The sequence below is a fragment of the Cherax quadricarinatus genome, chromosome 44, assembly GCF_038502225.1.
Source record: "Cherax quadricarinatus isolate ZL_2023a chromosome 44, ASM3850222v1, whole genome shotgun sequence".
Lineage (NCBI taxonomy): Eukaryota > Metazoa > Arthropoda > Malacostraca > Decapoda > Parastacidae > Cherax > Cherax quadricarinatus.
Genome location: NC_091335.1, coordinates 32,917,410 through 32,932,835, shown reverse-complemented (window position 1 = coordinate 32,932,835; position 15,426 = coordinate 32,917,410). Strand labels below are relative to the sequence as shown.

At 39.8% G+C, this 15,426-nt stretch overlaps 1 long non-coding RNA gene across 1 annotated transcript in view; it reads right to left on the bottom strand.

Moving 5' to 3' along the window:
* The window catches only part of LOC128699295 (uncharacterized), a 51,833-nt gene extending 39,021 nt beyond the window's left edge, over positions 1 to 12,812 (bottom strand). The window contains exons 1-2 of the long non-coding RNA XR_011393132.1: positions 12,465 to 12,812; positions 5,959 to 5,984 (exon numbers count right to left, since the gene is read on the bottom strand). This is a non-coding gene — a long non-coding RNA (uncharacterized lncRNA). The remainder of the gene's footprint in view (positions 1 to 5,958; positions 5,985 to 12,464) is intronic.
* Positions 12,813 to 15,426: the final 2,614 nt, after the last annotated feature.

Below are 15,426 nucleotides of genomic sequence, written 5' to 3'. Positions count from 1 at the left end.
CCTACCCCGCCTTCCTTCCCCTATAGATTTATATGCTTTCCATGTCATTCTACTTTGATCCATTCTCTCTAAATGACCAAACCACCTCAACAACCCCTCTTCTGCCCTCTGACTAATACTTTTATTAACTCCACACCTTTTCCTAATTTCTACACTCCGAATTTTCTGCATAATATTTACACCACACATTGCCCTTAGACAGGACATCTCCACTGCCTCCAACCGTCTCCTCGCTGCTGCATTTACCACCCAAGCTTCACATCCATATAAGAGTGTTGGTACTACTATACTTTCATACATTCCCTTCTTTGCCTCCATAGATAATATTTTTTGACTCCACATATACCTCAATGCACCACTCACCTTTTTTCCCTCATCAATTCTATGATTAACCTCATCCTTTATAAGTCCATTCATGGATAGAGTTATCAGAGCTTATTTCTTGGGTAGCATTGAGGATTGGGTTGGGAAAATGTTTCGTTAGTGGGATGAATTGTAAAGGACCTGCCGAGCATGGGCCAACAGGCCTGCTGCAGTGATCCTCCTTTCTTATGTTCTTAAGAAGAAGAAGAAGATGTAATAATGTTCCCTTGAAGCAAGAAAAAAAAAGTCCACCCCATGACAGTGACAAGATAAAGGGAGATGACATCTGATAAGAGCTGACGTTTGATGAGCGTAAATGAGGGTGGGGGAGGGTGCAGCTGATAAGAAAAGATTAGATGACCATCCCCCTCCCTTTGTTTTTGCTGGTACTAAAACATTTCTGTCTGTCTATTTGTCTGTCTGTGAAGCTCCCTGTCTATCCGTCTAGCTCTCTGTCTCAGAGAGAGCCACAAGACTGTGTCATCATCACCTTTACTCACATCTTCAAGCAGAGTATAGCACTTTGTCTGGATTTTTTGGGTTATCCTAGGTAATTTACACTCTGTATACTTGTATTTATGTGTACCTGTGAGACAGAGATAGACAGAAAGAGAGAGACAGATTGAAAGAGATAGAATGAGGGAGAAAGATAATTAGAAAGAATGGAGGGGAAGCAGCATCTGACCCCATTGTTTTGACAGGCAGTAGGGGGAGTGAGTAATGAGATAATTTGTCATTTTGACAGCTGCCAACTCCTGACTCAAAACAATTATAAGCCACACACTCCCACACAAGACAAGCTTGCTGAATGAAGATAATAGAAGTTATATGAAAATAGTGACTATATATTGTCTCCTTTATTTTAGCTTAAAAAAAAAAAACTACCTTAGCTCATTATTTTACATTTGTTAAATAATTCAGGTGCTATTTTTTAGCTTAAGACTATTTACTTTGTTTTATACTTAATTCTAACTATAGATTCACTACAAATCTTATGATTACAAGCATTGATCCTGATACCAACCTCTTATTTAATGACTTAAATGAATCAAACAGTTACTGTAATTACTACACTGCAGAACAATCAAAGGCACTTCTCAGTGCCAACAACAACATAACTATCTTTAACTACAATATCAGATCTTTAAGCAAGCATTACGATGACCTCATAGCATTACTAAATTCCTTACATGCCAATATGTCCATCATTACACTAACTGAAACCTGGCTAAAGCCTGATAGTACAGATGTCTATGCCATTCCTGGTTACACAGCCATACACAACTGTAGGCCAGACCAACAAGGGGGTGGCACAGCCATATACTACTCAGACCAACTAGAATGTATCACTAATACTTGCACAAGGGATGAACATGGGGAATATATAATAGCCAAATTCAAATCCAAATACCTACAAAAACCTCTCACATTGATAAACATCTACAGAGTTCCACAGTCAAACAATAGCCAATTTAGTCAAAACCTAGGAAGTATGATAACTGATGCACACATGAACAAAGATCACTTACTACTCTCAGGTGACTTCAATATAAATCTCCTGCAAGACCAGGACCCACACGTTACTGAATTCACAAACACAGTGAGTAACTGTATGTTGCTACCAACAGTAACAAAACCTACAAGAGTTACAGAGACTAGTGTTTCCCTACTTGACCACATCTGGACCAACACCATATCCCCTTTAAAATCAGGCATAATTACAGATAATACCACAGACCACTACCCTACTTTCCTCATAACAACTCTTGGTAAATTACCCCAAGACACTACTAAAGTCACCTTCAGACTTCACAATGAGGCAGCCATTAATAACTTCACAACAGCAGTAGCAAATATTGACTGGCACACTGAGCTAGAAATCTATACAGATATTGACGAATGTATTAATAATTTTCTAAAAAAGACCCAATACCTCTATAACAAGCACTGCCCTAAAAAAACTAAACAGATGACAGCTAAGAGACTGAACAGTCCCTGGCTAACACCCAGCATTCTCAAATCCATAAATACAAAACACCAATATGAAAAACAGTACAGAATGGGTCACATAACCAGAGACCAAACAAAACGTTACTCAATCCTAACCAGCCTGATAAGAAGGGCAAAAAAATTGTATTACGAGAACAGATTATCCAACTTACGAGGTGATATAAAAAAGACCTGGAAAACCCTATCAGAAATTCTAGGAACAAAAAAGATATCACGAAATAGCGAAATAAAATTAGCAAAATCAGATGAACCCCAACTCCCACCAACAGAAACAGCAAACAGACTCAATGATTTCTTCTCCACTATAGGACAAAACCTTGCCAATAAAATCCCAAGCTCAGATACCCCACCAAATGACTACCTCACCGGCAACTACCCGAACACACTGTTCCTAGCTCCGACTAACCCATACGAAGTCTCCCTTATTATCAACACACTAAAAAACAAGGTAGGAGATTTAAATACCTTACCACCCTTTATATACAAAAAAGTGTCAAAAGTGCTATCACCAATCATTGCAACAATCTTTAACAAATCCATTGAATCCTCCACCTTCCCTACAGTACTCAAAATAGCAAGGGTCACCCCGATCCACAAAGGAGGAGACCAAACAGAGTTGAATAACTATAGGCCAATATCCAACTTACACCCTCTCTCAAAAATCTTCGAAAAATTAATTCATAAACGAATCTACTCCTACCTTATCTCCCAAAACATACTCAACCCCTGCCAATTTGGATTCAGGCCTAATAAAAATACTAATGATGCTATTATACACATGCTAGAACATATATACACTGCAATAGAGAAAAAAGAAGTCCCACTGGGGATCTTCATTGACTTACGTAAAGCTTTTGATACAGTTGACCATGACTTGCTCCACGTAAAATTGTCACACTATGGTATAAGAGGGCACTCCCTCAACTACCTCAAGTCATACCTCAGCAACAGAAGCCAATATGTGTATGCAAATGGGGCAAATTCTTCTGCACAACCAATTACAGTTGGTGTCCCACAGGGAAGTGTCCTTGGCCCTCTTCTCTTTCTCCTGTACATAAATGACCTACCAAATGCTTCGCAATTACTCAAACCCACACTATTTGCAGATGACACTACATACGTCTTCTCCCACCCGAGCCCAGTCACGCTAGCCAATACTGTAAATACCGAATTACAGAAAATATCTACCTGGATGAGGACTAACAAACTTACACTAAACATTGACAAAACCTACTTCATTCAGTTTGGTAACAGAGCAACAGATGTCCCTCTTAAGATAATGATAAACAGATCACCTATCACAAAGCTAACAGAGGGAAAATTCTTAGGAATCCACCTTGATAATAGACTCAAATTTCATACACATATACAACAAATTTCTAAGAAAATTTCCAAGACTGTAGGCATACTATCGAAGATACGGTACTATGCTCCACAGTCAGCCCTCCTGGCCCTATATCACTCTCTTATTTACCCCTATCTCACCTATGGAATTTGTGCATGGGGCTCAACAACAAGTAACCATCTCAGACCACTAATTACCCAACAAAAGGCTGCAGTTAGAATGATAACAAATTCTCACTACAGGCAGCACACTCCACCAATATTCAATACACTAAACCTACTCACCATACAAAACATCCATACTTATTACTGCACCTATTACATACATAGAACACTTAACTCTGATATTAACCCTCCCCTCAAACATCTCCTTGCCAACCTCAACAGAACACATGACCATAACACAAGGCACAGATCACTCTTTGATGTTCCTCGTGTCCATCTCACACTATGCAAAAACTCAATGCACATAAAAGGCCCTAAAATCTGGAATTCATTACCTGTAAATATAAAAGAAACACTACCTGTTTATAAATTCAATTCTCTTCTCAAAGATCACTTACTCACCCAAAATCAAATAAATACTGAATAACTGAACCTTATAAATTGTATATCTTAAATGTTTCTCACAATTATATCACATAAATGTTAAACCTAATACCCAATCTAACGGAATACTCCATACGACTGAATGTACAACAATGCATGCAACCATATGACCTGTCTTTGTAATACTCACTTGTGCTTTATAGTAATCTGTTTACATTAATGTTTTATCACTGATTTCATCATTGCTTAGTTAATCGTAAGTTAATTTTAAGCCAGCTCAAAATGCTATGCATAGTATAAGTGGCTTTGGCATGCTGCTCTTATCTGTATTTTTTTGTACCTCTGTATGTGTGCTCAAATTGTTAATAAATAAATAAATAAATAAATAAAATATATTATAGAAACCAGGAGGAGGGAAGAATGGAAGGCAGGAATGAAGGAAGGATGAGATGAAAGGAAGGAAAAAAGTAAGGAAAGATGAAGGAATGTAGGAAGGAAGGTAGAAAACGAATGCAGGAAGGTAGGTAGGAAAGGATTGCAGGAAGGTAGGAAAGGAATGCAGGAAGGTAGGAAAGGAATGCAGGAAGGTAGGAAATAAGATAGGAAAGGAATGCAGGAAGATAGGAAAGGAATGCAGGAAGGTAGGAAAGGAATGCAGGAAGTTAGGAAAGGAACGCAGGAAGGTAGGAAGGTACGAAACAAATGCAGGAAGGAAGGAATGATGACACACGACCATTTACCTAGGATAACTACATAATCAACTGCCTGCTAATACTTTGAAGAAAACTGCTTAGAGGAGGTGTTTTGTCTTTGCACATAAAAAAAAAGTCCACAAAAATGCAGACACACTCGTTTTATGTGTGAGGAGTGTAAAACACCATTGTGTATGAAAACATATTTCAAAGAGTTCCACAAGCTGCAGAACTTCTAGGAATATGTTCGGTGACTGTACATTGGTATATATATTATAGAACAATAGTAGTAAAAAATTTTTTGTATTGTTTGTTTTTGTAAACAAGTTTTGTAAACAATATATTGATAATCATGTTTGTGTGCTTATTCTGTTGTATACAACGAGTGCATATATGTACATTGCACCTTACTTTTGTCTCACAGGCCACATAAGTTATGTGAAAAAATAAAATAGTGAAAAAAAAAAAACTTCAAATACAAGTAAACCAAAGTTTACCGGGTGAGCGACAGTCGCCGCTGTTGCCATACACGGCTTATTTTCTGCAAACTTCACGCCTCTATATCACGGTAAGTACTGATGGCAAAAAAATTTTTTTTGGACTAAAACACTCATAAAAAATTTTTTCTTTTTTTTTCGAATATTTTGCGACATAGAATGATAGTTTCAGAAAGAGGCCTGCAACAGTCAAAGGGTTAATGTGTTAAATGTGCTTAACAATTTGCTTAACCATAAATATGTTAATAAGCATCAATACAGTGGTACCCTGAGTTTCGTACAGCTCCCAACTCGAACAATTATGTAGATGTATTATTGTAAGTGCTATTGTAAGTGTATTTCTGGGGGTCAGAAAAGGACTAATCTAATTTACATTATTCCTTATGGGAACAAATTCGTTCAGTAACGGCACTCAGCCTTCTGGAACAAATTATGGCCAAAACTTGGGGTACCACTGTACTCTTATTCTTGTGTTTGTATACCTTCAATAACAATATACTTACAACAAAATCTGCATTACCACCCATTTCTGTAGAAACAATGTATTATGTTAAAACCACCAATTTAATATGTTAAAAATGTTTAACACTCACTCAACCACAAACATGTAAATAACTCTCTATACATATTCTTATTCTCATTACTTGCAATCATAATTCAACCTTAAAGAAAATATTATCTCCTTGTTTGTACTATTTTTAATGCCTACTCAATACTACCTACTCAATACTACACTTCGAACTTAGCTCAAGAGCCAAGAAGAATAACAACACTAAATTTAAAAAGAAAAACTTTCATTTATTTTTAGGGCGCCCTGACACAGTGGGATATGGCCAGTTTGTTAACATAAAACTACTCATTAACCTACTTTTAATTCCTAAGTAGTCTGTAAACATTAGTATTAACCAGTGGTGGGCACAGCTCTGCTAATCCACTAACCGCTAATAGTGGAACTAACTATTTGTCAAGCGGATTAGCATTTCTTTTTCTGTCTCATAAACATGCTAGATAACAGGGATATCTTGCTACTCCTACTTACACTTTGGTCACACTTCACAGACATGCACATGCATATATATATACATACATCTAGGTTTTTCTCCTTTTTCTAAATAGCTCTTGTTCTTCTTTATTTCTTCTATTGTCCATGGGGAAGTGGAAAAGAATCTTTCCTCCGTAAGCCATGCGTGTCGTATGAGGCGACTAAAATGCCGGGAGCAATGGACTAGTAACCCCTTCTCCTGTAGACATTTACTAAAAAAGAGAAGAAGAAAAACTCTATAAAACTGGGATGCTTAAATGTGCGTGGATGTAGTGCGGATTACAAGAAACAGATGATTGCTGATGTTATGAATGAAAAGAAGTTGGATGTACTGGTCCTAAGCGAAACAAAGCTGAAGGGGGTAGGGGAGTTTCGGTGAGGGGTAATAAATGGGATTAAATCTGGAGTATCTGAGAGAGTTAGAGCACAGGAAGGGGTAGCAGTAATGTTGAATGATCAGTTATGGAAGGAGAAAAGAAAATATGAATGTGTAAATTCAAGAATTATGTGGATTAAAGTAAAGGTTGGATGCGAGAAGTGGGTCATAATAAGCGTGTATACACCTGGAGAAGAGAGGAATTCAGAGGAGAGAGAGAGATTTTGGGAGATGTTAAGTGAATGTATAGGAGCCTTTGAACCAAGTGAGAGAGTAATTGTGGTAGGGGACCTGAATGCTAAAGTAGGAGAAACTTTTAGAGAGGGTGTGGTATGTAAGTTTGGGGTGCCAGGTGTAAATGATAATGGGAGCCCTTTGATTGAACTTTGTATAGAAAGGGGTTTAGTTATAGGTAATACATATTTTAAGAAAAAGAGGATAAATAAGTATACAAGATATGATGTGGGGCGAAATGACAGTAGTTTGTTGGATTATGTATTGGTAGATAAAAGACTGTTGAGTAGAGTTCAGGATGTACATGTTTATAGAGGGGCCACAGATATATCAGATCACTTTCTAGTTGTAGCTACACTGAGAGTAAAAGGTAGATGGGATACAAGGAGAATAGAAGCATCAGGGAAGAGAGAGGTGAAGGTTTATAAACTAAAAGAGGAGGCAGTTAGGGTAAGATATAAACAGCTATTGGAGGATAGATGGGCTAATGAGAGCATAGGCAATGGGGTCGAAGAGATATGGGGTAGGTTTAAAAATGTAGTGCTAGAGTGTTCAGCAGAAGTTTGTGGTTACAGGAAAGTGGGTGCGGGAGGGAAGAGGAGCGATTGGTGGAATGATGATGTGAAGAGAGTAGTAAGGGAGAAAAAGTTAGCATATGAGAAGTTTTTACAAAGTAGAAGTGATGCAAGGAGGGAAGAGTATATGGAGAAAAAGTGGTGAAGCAATGTAAAAAGAGAGCAAATGAGAGAGTGGGTGAGATGTTATCAACAAATTTTGTTGAAAATAAGAAAAAGTTTTGGAGTGAGATTAATAAGTTAAGAAAGCCTAGAGAACAAATGGATTTGTCAGTTAAAAATAGGAAAGGAGAGTTATTAAACGGAGAGTTAGAGGTATTGGGAAGATGGAGGGAATATTTTGAGGAATTGTTAAATGTTGATGAAGATAGGGAAGCTGTGATTTTGTGTATAGGGCAAGGAGGAACATCTTGTAGGAGTGAGGAAGAGCCAGTTGTGAGTGTGGGGGAAGTTCGTGAGGCAGTAGGTAAAATGAAAGGAGGTAAGGCAGCCGGGCTTGATGGGATAAAGATAGAAATGTTAAAAGCAGGTGGGGATATAGTTTTGGAGTGGTTTGTGCAATTATTTAATAAATGTATGGAAGAGGGTAAGGTACCTAGGGATTGGCAGAGAGCATGCACAGTTCCTTTGTATGAAGGCAAAGGGGATAAAAGAGAGTGCAAAAATTATAGGGGGATAAGTCTGTTGAGTATACCTGGCCAAGTGTATGGTAGAGTTATTATTGAAAGAATTAAGAGTAAGACGGAGAATAGGATAGTAGATGAACAAGGAGGCTTTAGGAAAGGTAGGGGGTGTGTGGACCAGGTGTTTACAGTGAAACATATAAGTGAACAGTATTTAGATAAGGCTATAGAGGCCTTTGTGGCATTTATGGATTTGGAAAAGGCGTATGACAGGGTGGATAGGGGGGCAATGTGGCAGATGTTGCAGGTGTATGGTGTAGGAGGTAGGTTACTGAAAGCAGGGAAGAGTTTTTACGAGGATAGTGAGGCTCAAGTTAGAGTATGTAGGAAAGAGGGAAATTATTTCCCAGTAAAAGTAGGCCTTAGACAAGGATGTGTGATGTCACCGTGGTTGTTTAATATATTTATAGATGGGGTTGTAAGAGAAGTAAATGCGAGGGTCTTGGCAAGAGGCGTGGAGTTAAAAGATAAAGAATCACACATAAAGTGGGAGTTGTCACAGTTGCTCTTTGCTGATGACACTGTGCTCTTGGGAGATTCTGAAGAGAAGTTGCAGAGATTGGTGGATGAATTTGGTAGGGTGTGCAAAAGAAGAAAATTGAAAGTGAAAACAGGAAAGAGTAAGGTTATGAGGATAACAAAAAGATTAGGTGATGAAAGATTGGATATCAGATTGGAGGGAGAGAGTATGGAGGAGGTGAATGTATTCAGATATTTGGGAGTGGACGTGTCAGTGGATGGGTCTATGAAAGATGAGGTGAATCATAGAATTGATGAGGGGAAAAGGGTGAGTGGTGCACTTAGGAGTCTGTGGAGACAAAGAACTTTGTCCTTGGAGGCAAAGAGGGGAATGTATGAGAGTATAGTTTTACCAACGCTCTTATATTGGTGTGAAGCATGGGTGATGAATGTTGCAGCGAGGAGAAGGCTGGAGGCAGTGGAGATGTCATGTCTGAGGGCAATGTGTGGTGTGAATATAGTGCAGAGAATTCGCAGTTTGGAAGTTAGGAGGAGGTGCAGGATTACTAAAACTGTTGTCCAGAGGGCTGAGGAAGGGTTGTTGAGGTGGTTCGGACATGTGGAGAGAATGGAGCGAAACAGAATAACTTCAAGAGTGTATTAGTCTGCAGTGGAAGGAAGGCGGGGTAGGGGTCGGCCTAGGAAAGGTTGGAGGGAGGGGGTAAAGGAGATTTTGTGTGAGAGGGGCTTGGACTTCCAGCAGGCATGCGTGAGCGTGTTTGATAGGAGTGAATGGAGACAAATGGTTTTTAATACTTGACGTGCTGTTGGAGTGTGAGTAAAGTAACATTTATGAAGGGGTTCAGGGAAACCGGCAGGCCGGACTTGAGTCCTGGAGATGGGAAGTACAGTGCCTGCACTCTGAAGGAGGGGTGTTAATGTTGCAGTTTAAAAACTGTAGTGTAAAGCACCCTTCTGGCAAGACAGTGATTGAGTGAATGATGGTGAAAGTTTTTCTTTTTCGGGCCACCCTGCCTTGGTGGGAATCGGCCAGTGTGATAATAATAAAAATATTAGCATTTCTGCTAACTTTAAGAACCGTAAGTGAACCAATTAGCTTCTGCTAAAGTTTCGCTCACTTTGAGTCTGCTAAAAAAGAAATTCATACATTGTTGGTAGTCAGAAAGCAAAGCCTTTTCAATGGCATACATGTTTGTTCCTGTCTGTTGTAGGCATTTCTCCAATAGTCAGTCAGGCATACTATTGGCTAACTACATGTAAACGTGACTTGTAAACGCAGCAGCAGCATCTGAGCAACATTTTTATAGTCCTACAGTGTCAGCGATCACCAGGGTGCATTGTCACTTATTGTTATGAACAGGGAAGACGTTTCTGTTCCACCTGAGGGTGTTGTTGAGGAGTCTGCAGCGGCTGTGGATGAAGCAGAGGCCACTCAGGCTGAGGGCTAGGAGTCGCAGAACCTGTGGCTCTACCTGGATGACTATTTTGTCTATTATGTCTGCAACATGAGGCCTGGTCTCAGACCGAGCTACGGGAATGTTGATCCCCGAAACCCTCTGCAGGTAAACTCCAGGTAAACATACTATCGCTGCATATAGTGGAATCCCCCACCTTTGTCAGCCTCATCAAGACACTGAACCCAAGCAAGACGTCGATGTCCCGCTGCACCCTGGGCAGGAGGATTTTGGTCACCCATAAACAGCTGGAGAAGTACCTTATAAGGTATTTATGAGTTATAAGCACTTATTAAACTACTACTATAGCTAGAACCCCAGACCTGCTCAGAACATTCCAAGCTGCACTAACAAATGCAAGGAATAGAAAGTAAGAACTTAGGCAACAGGAATGCAAACAATTTGTTAGTGGATTAAATAGGTCCACCTGGTTATTTTAATAACCAGGAAGAAGACTGGCAATGTTGCTCTTCCCTTTCCTCTTGAAAAAGCAAATGACCTCATAAATGAGTGGTCTAAAACATCCAGGCATCTCATATTAGAAAAAATTTAGAGAGTACTTCTGAAGAAATGTTGAAACTGATTAATTTTATGAGCCAAAATATTGATGAGAGTGATTGCCTCTTTATCGAGTATGAATTAGATAATGCATTAACTAAAGGTCGATCAACTGCTCCTGGAGACAATGGTATAACCTATGATATTCTCAGAACTTTAAGGCATGTGAATAAAAACCCTTTGTTGGCACTGTATAATACCAGTTACATTGAAGGAGTTCTTCCTGCTTTCTGGACCAATAGTGTCACTGTGCCTATCCCTAAGCCCCAGCAGCCTGATACATTTAGACTGATCTCCTTAACTAGTTGTCTTTGTAAAACTTTTGAAAGAATGATACTTAACAGACTGAACTACAGAATCAGACACCAACTTTCCCCCTACCTCTATGGGTTCATGAAAGGTAAAAGTGTGCACAACTGTATTTCCACCATTCTCACTGCAGACACCTCTACAAGTTTTACCACTTTTTTTTATCTAAAATCTGTATTTGATATTGCGAACAGAACCGTTATACTACATGAACCAGCCAAAATGAATATTGGTGGTAGCTTACTCTGCTGGATAATAGGATACCTGTCAAATAGAGTATCCTCTGTCCTCTGTCAAGGCTTTAGAAGCGAGTCGAAAGACATGTCTCTAGGTATACCACAGGGAGGAGTTCTTAGTCCCATGCTATTTAATATTCTGATCAATGCTCTCCTAAATGCTCTACCTGCCTCACCTAAACATATAGCTATAATCTATGCTGATGACATCATGATACATACAACAGGGCATAAGAAGATGAGTGCCATTCTTAATGAAGTTCAAGCAATTTGTAATCAACTAGGCCTCATAACATCTTCCTCTAAAACAAAGATATTAACAAGCAAACGACATCCCCCACCCATCTATTTGCAGGGTGAAAACATTAGCCACGTTAAAACTTACAGATATCTTGGTGTAGATGCCCCCTTTAACAAATCCACTATATCACAACTAAATAAGAAATGGAATGAAAGGCTAAATGCTCTCAAAGCTGTTGCTGGGTATAACCCCAACTATGGTGCTAATGTGAGAATCGTGAGAATGATGTACATAGCCTATGTTAGGTCCTTAATTGATTATGCTTCTCCCATATTGATATTAGCTAGAGAAAGTTTTCTCTGACCCTTGGAGTTAATGCAAAATGAAGCTCTCAGAATTATTCTTGGGTGTCCCAAATCTACAAAGGTTCTTAATATGAGGAAGGAGCTTGGTATTTCTAGTATCAGTGATAGGATTGTTGAGATTAACACTGTACTTGGTATTAGAATGTTAAGAAATGAACCAGACACTGTCACAATGCATCTTACCAAGTGTCTAGAGGTAAATACACACAGATCTAAATGGATTGTGAAAACATGCAATGCATTAAGTTTTATATCCTGCATGAACTGTATCACTGTAGACAACAAGAGCATTTCACCCCTCCATGGAAGATGTGTTCATTTAATATCACATACCTGCATTAATATTAATATCATTAATATCACATACCTGCATTAATATCACATACCTAGCTCATTGCTAGTAATCCCTTCCTTATATCACTTGTTAAAGCAACTGCTCAAGAAGAAATTTCTCACCTAGTTGGTAGTAATAAGTTATCACACATTATATACACTGATGGATCAGGAGTCTTCTGGCAGGGCTGCATCTGCTCTTGTTGCCACCTCCCTAGTTAAGAACAATAATAAATTTGTTGAGTTAGGCATAAGAATTAACAACAGGGCATCTACAATGCAAACTGAATTATTGGCAATCCTAATGGCACTAAAGCTAACCTGTGACACTGAGCTTGACTCTATCATCATTACTGATTCTACGTTTTTTTTTTCATCACTGAAGGCTCTTGACTCATATAATGACTCCAACAATATGCTCATTGGAGAAGCCAGGTATAGATTCTCTTTCTGTTTGTCTGTCTGTCAGCTTCTCTTTCTGTCTCTCTGTCTCAGAGAGCCACTAGTGAACCAACATGTTTTACACTCAAGGCAGTAGTCACATCTGAGTCTGATACTTATTATTTGCCAGCCTGGATTTTTTGGGTTATCCTAGGTTGTTTACACTATGTATAATTGTATTTACGTGTGCCTGTGTGTGTGTGTGAGAGAGAGAGAGAGAGAGAGAGAGAGAGAGAGAGAGAGAGAGAGAGAGAGAGAGGAGAGAGAGAGATAGAGAGCCAGAGCGAAAGAGAGAGAGAGAGTGAGAGCGAGAGAGAGAGAGAGAGAGAGAGGAGAGAGAGAGAGAGAGAGAGAGAGAGAGAGAGAGAGAGAGAGAGAGAGAAGAGAGAGAGAGAGAGAGAGAGAGAGAGAGAGAGAGAGAGAGAGAGAGAGAGAGAGAGAGAGAGAGAGAGAGAGAGAGAGAGAGAGAGAGAGAGAGAGAGAGAGAGAGAGAGAGAGAGAGAGAGAGAGCCAGAGAGAGAGCCAGAGAGAGAGCCAGAGAGAGAGAGAGAGAGAGAGAGAGAGAGAGAGAGAGAGAGAGAGAGAGAGAGAGAGAGAGAGAGAGAGAGAGAGAGAGAGAGAGAGAGAGAGAGAGAGAGAGAGAGAGAGAGAGAGAGAGAGAGAGAGAGAGAGAGAGAGAGCGCCAGAGAGAGAGTGCCAGAGAGAGAGCGCCAGAGAGAGAGCGCCAGAGAGAGAGCGCCAGAGAGAGAGCACCAGAGAGAGAGTGCCAGAGAGAGAGAGAGAGAGCCAGAGAGACAGAGAGAGAGAGACAGAGAGAGAGAGACAGAGAGAGAGAGAGAGAGAAAGACAGAGAGAGAGAGAGAGACAGAGAGAGAGAGAGAGAGACAGAGAGAGAGAGAGAGCCAGAGAGAGAGAGCCAGAGAGGGAGAGAGAGCCAGAGAGAGAGACACACACAGACAGACTGACAGACAGACAGAGACACAGAGAGAGAGAGACAGCCAGCCAGCTCACCAGCCAGCTGGCCAGCCTGCCAGCCAGCCATGTTGTTTACACAAACCCATGCTCCTTTCCCCACCACCCACACTGCCTTGTTCCCCCCTACTGCATTCCCCACCACCAACACTGACGGAGAGTGAGGCATTCCTTACCGCTTGGCTTGGTGACAAAGGCGCATTGAATTACCACTCCCACAAACAATGCAATGCAGGTGGTTAGATTTTTTCTTACTGTGCAGACTTACCATGCAGACTCGTTCTATCATATGCAGGCCTACCAGCCTTTTTCCGATTGATTTGAAGGTGCTAGAATTTACACGTCTCTCCCAGAGGCACAGCCAGACTGGCTGCAGTGGCAGTGGGTGGGTTGACACATCCCAGCATCCCATACGGCCGATAAGCAAAATAATGGCCGATAACCAGAACCAGAAAAACCGGCCTATAACCGAGTTGGCCGATAACAGGAATGGCCGATAACTGGGGGCCTACTGTACTAATTTATATACAAGTGAGTGTGTAAGAATGTGTGTATGTATGTGCTCCAAGTAGTCTGCTATGTCTCAAGATTCGACTCGACTTAACCAGCAACTGACTAAACGTCCTCAAATAATCTATCTTCCTGACCAACCTGGCAATCAGAACAGCTTGCTTGAACAGCACGGCAACCATTCATCAAGAGCAATAAAGATACAAGCAGGAGCAACACGTTGTCAGGAACAAGAAGACAAAATAACAACCTTAACTGGGGACCTTCAACAGATCCTCCATAAAAGGCATAAAACTCCTTTAATACTGAATGTAGGTTCAGCATAACCAAATCCCCGACTACGACAGTGCACACACCCTCAGTAAAACGTAGAAAATCACTAAGTCTAGGCTATGCTCTGTGAACAGAGTTACACAGAGTTACGAGAAAAATGTTTCGTCTCACTACCAAAAACATACTCTACCAAAACAGAGTCTAAACGATGAACACAACCAGAAACAAAAAGAGGGAGGTGTTGATAAGACACCAGCAGATGTTAGTCGAACAAGGACCAATAGAAGAGAGAGCTTAAAGTGGGTGAAATTGCTGATGCATCAATAACATCGTGACTGCTAAATTTGCAAGAGTGTAATTCCATATGTTTTCCATTAAATTTTATACTTTTGGTATCATTACCATCGGAAAAAGATGGTAATGATTTTTTTTTAAATTCTTCAACACCGAGAAGCTGTTCATAACTTTATAACAGCTATGAATAACATCGACTGGCATAATGAGCTTGACACATATACAGATACAAATGAATGTATTAATAATTTAAAAAAAAAAACTATCTCTATAACAAGCATTGCCCTAAAAAACTAAACAGATCACAGTTAAGAGACTGAACAGTCCCTGGCTAACATCCAGCATCCTTAAATCCATTAACACAAAGTACCTATATGAAAAACTGTACAGAATGGGTCAAATAACTAGAGACCATTCTAAACGTTACTCATCAATCCTTACCAGCCTGATGAGAAGGTCAAAAAAATTGTAATTTGAGAACAGATTATGTAACATAAAAGGTGATATGAAAAAGACCTGGAAAACAAATCTGATATTCTAGGAACTAAAATAAAACAATCAAATTAACAAAATCAGACAAACCCCTACTCCCACC